Source organism: Hypomesus nipponensis, chromosome 27, assembly GCF_054491055.1.
Source record: "Hypomesus nipponensis isolate SF chromosome 27, ASM5449105v1, whole genome shotgun sequence".
In the NCBI taxonomy this organism is placed as follows: domain Eukaryota; kingdom Metazoa; phylum Chordata; class Actinopteri; order Osmeriformes; family Osmeridae; genus Hypomesus; species Hypomesus nipponensis.
In genome coordinates, this window is record NC_140387.1 from 5,497,501 (window position 1) to 5,505,000 (window position 7,500).

The 7,500-nt window shown below is 50.4% G+C and overlaps 1 protein-coding gene across 1 annotated transcript in view; it reads left to right on the forward strand.

The window, feature by feature from the left end:
* atp6v1b2 (ATPase H+ transporting V1 subunit B2) overlaps positions 1–826 on the forward strand; it is a 5,319-nt gene extending 4,493 nt beyond the window's left edge. Inside the window, exon 13 of the mRNA XM_084693476.1 lies at positions 1–826. This exon is cut by the window's left edge and continues 353 nt beyond it. The gene's annotated coding sequence lies outside the window, so the exon portion shown is untranslated.
* The last annotated feature ends 6,674 nt before the right edge of the window (positions 827–7,500 follow it).

A 7,500-nucleotide genomic window follows, 5' to 3' on the forward strand; every position in this document is an offset into this window, starting at 1 on the left:
TGGAACATGTCACATGACCTAAGGAGAGCAACTGGACATTTAACGGGGATGTCTCTTTGGTTTAAGTAATGATCTACTGTCAAAGCTGTTGACCAGGACAACCTAGACTGTGAGGAGGAGGCATTGAATTGACGACAGTGATGGTGCGGTGTCAGTATTTGTGGCTGTGGCACGCGTCACGTGATCAAGAGATCATGTGGCCCTGGTGATCACGATGTCACGTCTGAACTGGGTGCGTTTGAAAGACGAGAGCACGCATCCGTTTGGCTCATTGATGTGTTAACTGGAGAAAATGGCTGTTTATTCATGGTGCTTTTGTGTGAATGGTTGCTGTGTCCGTGGTAACTGTTTATTGTAATTGTGGTGTCTGATCTGAGCTTACTTGATAATGGCCCATTTCAAAATACAGTGTTCCCTAAACCTGCACGAGCTACGCTGCTGATCTCCAGCTGCCTGTTAACACTGAGAAGAAGTGTTCAAATACCTGGATGAATTCTGTGCCATACATTTGGATGTATTTCAGGTGTATTCATTTTGTGTTTGATTTGTGGAATGAACAGTGTGATTGTTGGTATTCCCTCAGTTGCCGCTGTGAGTGTAGCTGTTTACGCCCCCTACCCTTGCCAGAAACACACACACACACACACACACAATCACAGTCTTGTGATTCCGGGATGAACTTCCTCACCGAGCACCTCCAAACTTGTCTCCAGAGCAGACCGAGTTCCGTGTCTATATCTGGGATGATGTAGGTTCCGTATCAGCATGCATGCTGTTGTGTTTCCAGTCAGTGCCTGCCGTATCTCTGTGGAATAAATCATGTTCAATCTCCTTCTCTGGTGGTGCCTGCATCTTCACCACGCTGATCAATATCAAGCTCTGAACACGCAGACACAGTCGTCGTTCCCGCACTCGCACAAACGAACGCACACAGACGCTCACGTACACTTCCGCAGTCCAACGCGCGCAATGCTAATCTCGAGCGTCGATACCGGCTTCTTTGGATCTGCTGTTCCATCTGGACGTTAGCTTAGATGAGAAGATAGTTGCTGTAACTCTTGTCTGGTATCTCCTCTTCCATCCGTGCGTGAAAGACACACGGACGTGTCGGAGGGTGTCTCGCAGTACCGCACAGCGCCACTGCGGGGTGCTGTTGAATCATGCCACCGTCATAGATGTCAGCAAAGGGAGATGCTAAACACCTGACTGGCACAGGAACAAATATGGTTGTTTTCTGTCGCTCTCTCTCTAGGAAAAGGTCAAGATTGCGGGCAGGACATGGATGTCTGATGTCAGCATGGTCAGCCACCGGTGATAGTGCATGGGGGATGAAGTCAATGTGACAGTACTGAATACAGATGTAGATATGAAATGTTTGACCGCCACCTACTGTCTGTCTGTCAGTCAGTCTGTCAGTCTGTCCTAGAGATGACCCCAGTGTTGTTGTGTACCCACCCCTTCACCCGCCCCCCCCCCCCCGGACTGGCAGCATGCATCCACTTGACAGAGTCTTTGGCTAAAGTAACCATGTCGTTTTGTCTTCATGTCATCAAGCATTTCTCTTGAATGATCTGACATGGGTTCTGACACGGCCCTTCCCATACCCGAATGTGTGTGTGTGTGTGTGTGTGTACAAGTAGAATGTGGGAGGTTAGTACAGTCCTAAAGGGGACTGAATCACTGCATTCGAAACAGCCGTGTCCGGGGACAGGCGTGGGCTGGCATTTGAAGAGGGCAGGTTTGATCATTCCTCCCAATTGTCGGGGTCTTTTCCGTGAAAGGTGTCACACACACACACAAACTCACACTCACTCAAACGAATCAACACGCACACGTTCCTCTCCTCACCGTTCTCTCTCCTTGCCTCTCGCCTCCTCTTCTCCCCTCCACTTTCCTCTCCCCTCCTCTCCTCCTCCCCTCCTCCCCTCGCGTCTCCTCCTCTCCCCTCTCTTCCACCCACCTCCCCCTCTCCTCCAGTTTCCCTCCCCCTTCCTGTCGTCTCTCCTCCTCACCAATGGGGATGGGCTTTGATGAGTGTGATCCTGATGGGGGGTGGCAGGTGTGCGACACGCTGACTGCTCACACTGCTGCTTCCGAACAAGCAAACACTCACACACATGTTCCACACACACACACACACACACACTCGCTCACACAGAGAGACAGAGGGAGAGAGATGGCCTGGAGGGGGAGGATGTGTGTCCTATGTGCCATGAAGGCTCAGTGGTGTCCAGGGCCACTGCAGCACTGCTGTGGGCCACGGCTTATGGTTAGTGTGATGGCTTGATCCCCAAAGACCTCCCACCATTCCTGACCCCCTTCCCCCCACCCCCCCCCCCCCCCTCCAGCCCCACATCCCCACAGCTTGCTGGGATGTGTCTGTGCAAGTGTGTGTGCGTGTTTGTGGGCATGGCTTGTCCAGTGTATGTGTGTACGTGCGTGTGTGTGGTCGTGCGTGTGTGTGTTGTACTTGTGTATGTGTGTGTGTGTGTTCAGCCCTAACCGGGCTGAGGGCTTAGGAAAGGAAATGAAGACTGAGGATATAGAGAGTGTCTTCTTTCTCTGGGTCTGCAATGTTCCTAATGATCACAGCCATCGTTTTTTTTCCCACAGGGGAGTCTGTTTGCGTGTGCATGTGTTTCAGTGAGTTTTCTGCAGCATTGAAAACCATGCACAGCACACATGCATGGAATAATTCATGAGCCATGTACAGAGCCAGAATTACACACAAATAATCAAAGTAATGACATTCGAGACCCACGCAAGTCACCCATACGCAAGCAGGCACGCACCGTACGCACGGTCACGCTCGCACTCTAGTGCGGAAGCACAAACGCGTGCGTAAATGCGCATGCAAATGATAATTGTGCATGTATCCAGGCAACCGTGTGAAGTGATTGAGGTAGAAATGCTCAACAGTCGGAATACTTGGTGAGGCGGTCTGCTTTAGCCGTGCCAGTCAACCTCACAGTACTAATCACATCTATCGGCGCTGCACAAACTCTCTGCCATTTGTATCATTACATGATATTTACATTTAGTCATTTAGCAGACGCTCTTATCCAGAGCGACTTACAGTAAGTACAGGGACATTACCCCCGAGGCAAGTAGGGTGAAGTGCCTTGCCCAAGGACACAACGTCATGTGGCACAGCCGGGAAACGAACCGGACAACCTTCAGATTGCTAGCCCAATTCCCTCACCGCTCAGCCAGCCGACTCCCCCTTATTATCAGCCTATTTTCCAGAACTTTTCTACATCCGCTTCTGTTGTACCTGGACACGCTCCAGACTAAACACACAGGGGAGGAGGGAGGGGTTATGGAGGGAGAACGTAGAAAAGCGGTTAGCCAGCTCTCCACGAACGTACGAAGATTTAGCAGGCTGTACACCACAGACCAGATCCTTCCTCGCTGAAACCTCAACATCCAGGGGGAAGGAGGCGGCGGTAGGCCCGCCCAGTGTTGGTGCTCCGTGCCTGGCTGAGAGTCTGGGGGTGTGGGGGTGTCAGGATGGAGGGCGGTGCGGACAGCCCCTGACTGAACTGTGTTAGACACAGATGACCAGAGATGACGGTCAGGGCTGCAGTGATGTGTCGTCACGTACCCCTGTGTAGCCAGGGCGCTGTGGCGTGTAACCGATGGCCGCAAAAATGATGCTAGCGTGCGTGTGACGTGTGTGCGCTTGTGTGTCATTGGCCTGCGTATGAACTCGAAACGACTGAGAGCAGAGTTCACAGTTTGGTCATAGTGGTGTCTCCATACAAGAGGGTGCCCCCCCCCCTCGCTCACTCCCCCCGCCTCCCCCCCTTACCACCGCCCCTCCCAGGGGCCTTTCTGCCAGAGAGCCTCCCCAGAAAAATGCATCGTTGTTTTGACAACCGCTGAAATCCATTTGCTGGATCTGTCATTTTCCGGTTGATTCCGGTAAGGTCTATTATTTATCTGTGCCTTACAGATTTGTTTGTTTGGATGTCATGTGCAGGTTGAATAGACGATCCAAATCACACACAGACACACGGTGCTGTGTGCTGCGTCTTATTATCCGTTCTGATTTGTTCATTATTTAAACATGAGGCATCCCTTGTCCTGGGGGGCACCAGTAGCAAATGAGGGCTTGTTAGGAAAACAAACAAACTGAAAATGAACAGATTGGAGAGGAGTGGTGATGTTATTCTGGGTAGCCTTGAGGTGAGCTCTCAGAAATCTCCTCTTCTTTTCTCTTCTTCTTCTCTGCTCACCCATCTCTTCCATTCTCCTTTCCTCTTCCATCTCTCGTCTCATCTCTTTTCCTCTCATCTCCTCCCCTCCCAGTATCTGTTCTACTTAGAATTCAAATTTGACTTAAGAAGTTGACACACACACGCACACACACACCGTTGATGCACGATTCCTGGTCAGCCCGCCACAGAAAAGACAAGTAAATTAAGCCGTTTGTCTCACGGTGGCCAATCCATTGGGTTTCTGCCCGAAAGCACCGCGCGGCTTGTAAAATGTCTGGGTGCGTTGAAGCGCGCTTCAACGCACTGACTGTGCCATTGCCTCGACTCATTTTTCTGTTCCGTGGGCACTGTAAAGTCTAGTCTGACCCTCTGCTATTTTCTATCAATGTATTCTGTCTTCTCTCTCCTTCCTTCACTCTGTCTGGTGACTCATTTCCTAATTGGCTCGTTGCTCTCCGCCCAGGCACCAATCAGCAGAGATGCCGTTAAGTGGGCTTTAGAAATTAATTACCATCGATCTATGCCCCCGCATTACGTGTGTGTGAGTGCGATGTGTAGATGCGTTTGTGCGGAGACGTGCGTGCGTGTGTGTGTGTGTGCGCGCATGTGTAGATGTGAGTTGGTGAGCTGGAGCAGTGCTGACACATCGACACGGCTCATTCTGCTGCTGCTCAATCAGATTATGGCATGGTGATAGTCCTGGCGGGGGGGGGGGGGGGGCAGAGGGGAGGAGAGGGGAAGGAAAGAGAGGAGAGACGAAAAGAGAGGAGCAGAGCAGAGAACAGAGGAGTGTAGAGCAAAGGAAAGGAGAGGAGAGGAGAGGAGAAGGAAGCAGAGCTGCAGAGCCTTCTGTCAGCCCTCAAACACTGGATCTGTTGGCCTGGATCCGTTGGACTTTGAGAAACCATTACCTGGGCGTCTTGGGGGGTTGGCCCAGACACCCAGACACCCAGTGTAGAGCTCTGATTTGACAAGTGTGCGTCAAAGCAAAGCCTCTTAGTGGGTGAACTTGTGGCCCCTGTGTTCTGTTTCCCCCCCGAGGCTTTGTTTGTTTACAACTTTCACCTTCCAGGTGGCCAAACTGCGAATAAAGAAACAGAACACCGGACACTTTGTGTCACAATATCCATTCGCCTCTCTTGAAGGCTCAAAGACAGCTGCTTGGTATGTCTGCGGCGTTGGGTCTGTGCGTGTCATGTTAAATAAAAGACAGACAGACAGAGAGAGAGAGAGACAGAGAGAGACACAGAGAGAGAGACACAGAGAGAGAGAGAGAGAGAGAGAGAGAGAGAGAGAGAGAGAGAGAGAGAGAGACAGAGCTTGGTATAAACGAGAAATTGAGAGAGAGAGAGAGAGAGACAGAGAGAGAGAGAGAGAGAGAGAGAGAGAGGGAGAGGAAAGGGACTATTTATTTTGGATTCTTTTTTTTTCAGCTCACGTCGACATTTTAATTGAAGGGATGGTGTGTATGTGTGTGTACGCGTCTGGGTATGGCATTGTGTGTGTGTGTGCGCGCGTGTGCGTGTGTCTTCAGAGCCAGGCGTGTGATTGATGCTGGCAGGTGTTGTTACCCTGACACACTGGTGTGTGACATCTCATTCCCATCAGGGTCAGTCAAAGACTTCCTTTGCACTGCTCAAGGTCCTTGGATCACAGACAGAGAGGTGGGCCCACTGACAGACAGACAGATGGATAAACAGACAGACAGACAGACAGAGAGACAAGCCGGCAGGCAGGAAGGCAGGCGGGCTGGCTGGCAGACAAGTGACAGACAGAGAGAGAGAGAGAGAGAGAGAGAGAGAGAGAGAGAGAGAGAGAGAGAGAGAGAGAGAGAGAGAGAGAGAGAGAGAGAGAGAGAGAGAGAGAGAGAGAGAGAGAGAGAGAGAGAGAGAGAGAGAGAGAGAGAGAGAGAGAGAGAGAGAGAGAGAGAGAGAGAGAGAGAGAGAGAGAGAGAGAGAGAGAGAGAGAGAGAGAGAGAGAGAGAGAGAGAGAGAGAGAGAGAGAGAGAGAGAGAGAGAGAGAGAGAGAGAGAGAGAGAGAGAGATACGCACACATAATTTTCTCTCTTCAGCCTTCCATTTCGAATCTGCTGGTTTTCAGATGAGTCAATATGTCTGGACAGACAACACAATGACACTGAGAGAAGCAGTGTAACGAGACGAGAGATGAAAGATGTTGGAGTGGATGAGAAGAGAACAGGGAGAAAGGGGAAGGGAGGCAAAAAGCAAGGAGAGGCCGCAAAGAGGAAAAATTTGTGTCACTCCCCTTGAAGTCTCCCTCGAGAGACGAATTTCATGTGACAGGAAACGTTAATCATGTTAATATTGCAGGTTGGCGAGCGCGTGTCATCTCTTCTGTACACACAGTGTTTAGCTCTCTCTCTCTCTCTCTGTCTCTCTCTCTGTCTCTCTCTCTCTGTCTCTCTCTGTCTCTCTCTCTCTCTCTCTCTGTCTCTCTCTGTCTCTCTCTCTGTCTCTCTGTCTCTCTCTGTCTCTCTCTCTCTCTCTCTCTGTCTCTCTCTCTGTCTCTCTCTCTCTGTCTCTCTCTCTCTGTCTCTCTCTCTCTGTCTCTCTCTCTCTGTCTCTCTCTGTCTCTCTCTCTGTCTCTCTCTCTGTCTCTCTCTGTCTCTCTCTGTCTCTCTCTCTCTGTCTCTCTCTCTCTCTCTCTGTCTCTCTCTCTCTCTCTCTCTCTCTCTCTCTCTCTCTCTCTCTCTCTGTCTCTCTCTCTGTCTCTCTCTCTCTCTCTCTCTCTGTCTCTCTCTGTCTCTCTCTCTGTCTCTCTCTCTGTCTCTCTCTCTCTGTCTCTCTCTCTCTCTCTCTCTCTCTGTCTCTCTCTCTGTCTCTCTCTCTCTCTCTGTCTCTCTCTGTCTCTCTCTCTGTCTCTCTCTCTGTCTCTCTGTCTCTCTGTCTCTCTCTCTGTCTCTGTCTCTCTGTCTCTCTGTCTCTCTGTCTCTCTGTCTCTCTGTCTCTCTGTCTCTCTCTCTCTCTCTCTCTGTCTCTCTCTGTCTCTCTCTCTCTCTCTGTCTCTCTCTCTCTCTGTCTCTCTCTCTGTCTCTCTCTCTCTCTCTCTGTCTCTCTCTGTCTCTCTCTCTCTCTTAATTCCATTCAATTCCATTCAATGGGCTCCATCGGCATGAAAGAGAAAATTGTCAAAGCAACAGTGGAATTACAGATATATTTTTCATCAATATAACCGTCAGTCTTAGCATGCTTAAACACACACGCACACAAATAATAAACGTGTACAGAAATGTAGCTACATTACACAGATATACAGCTGC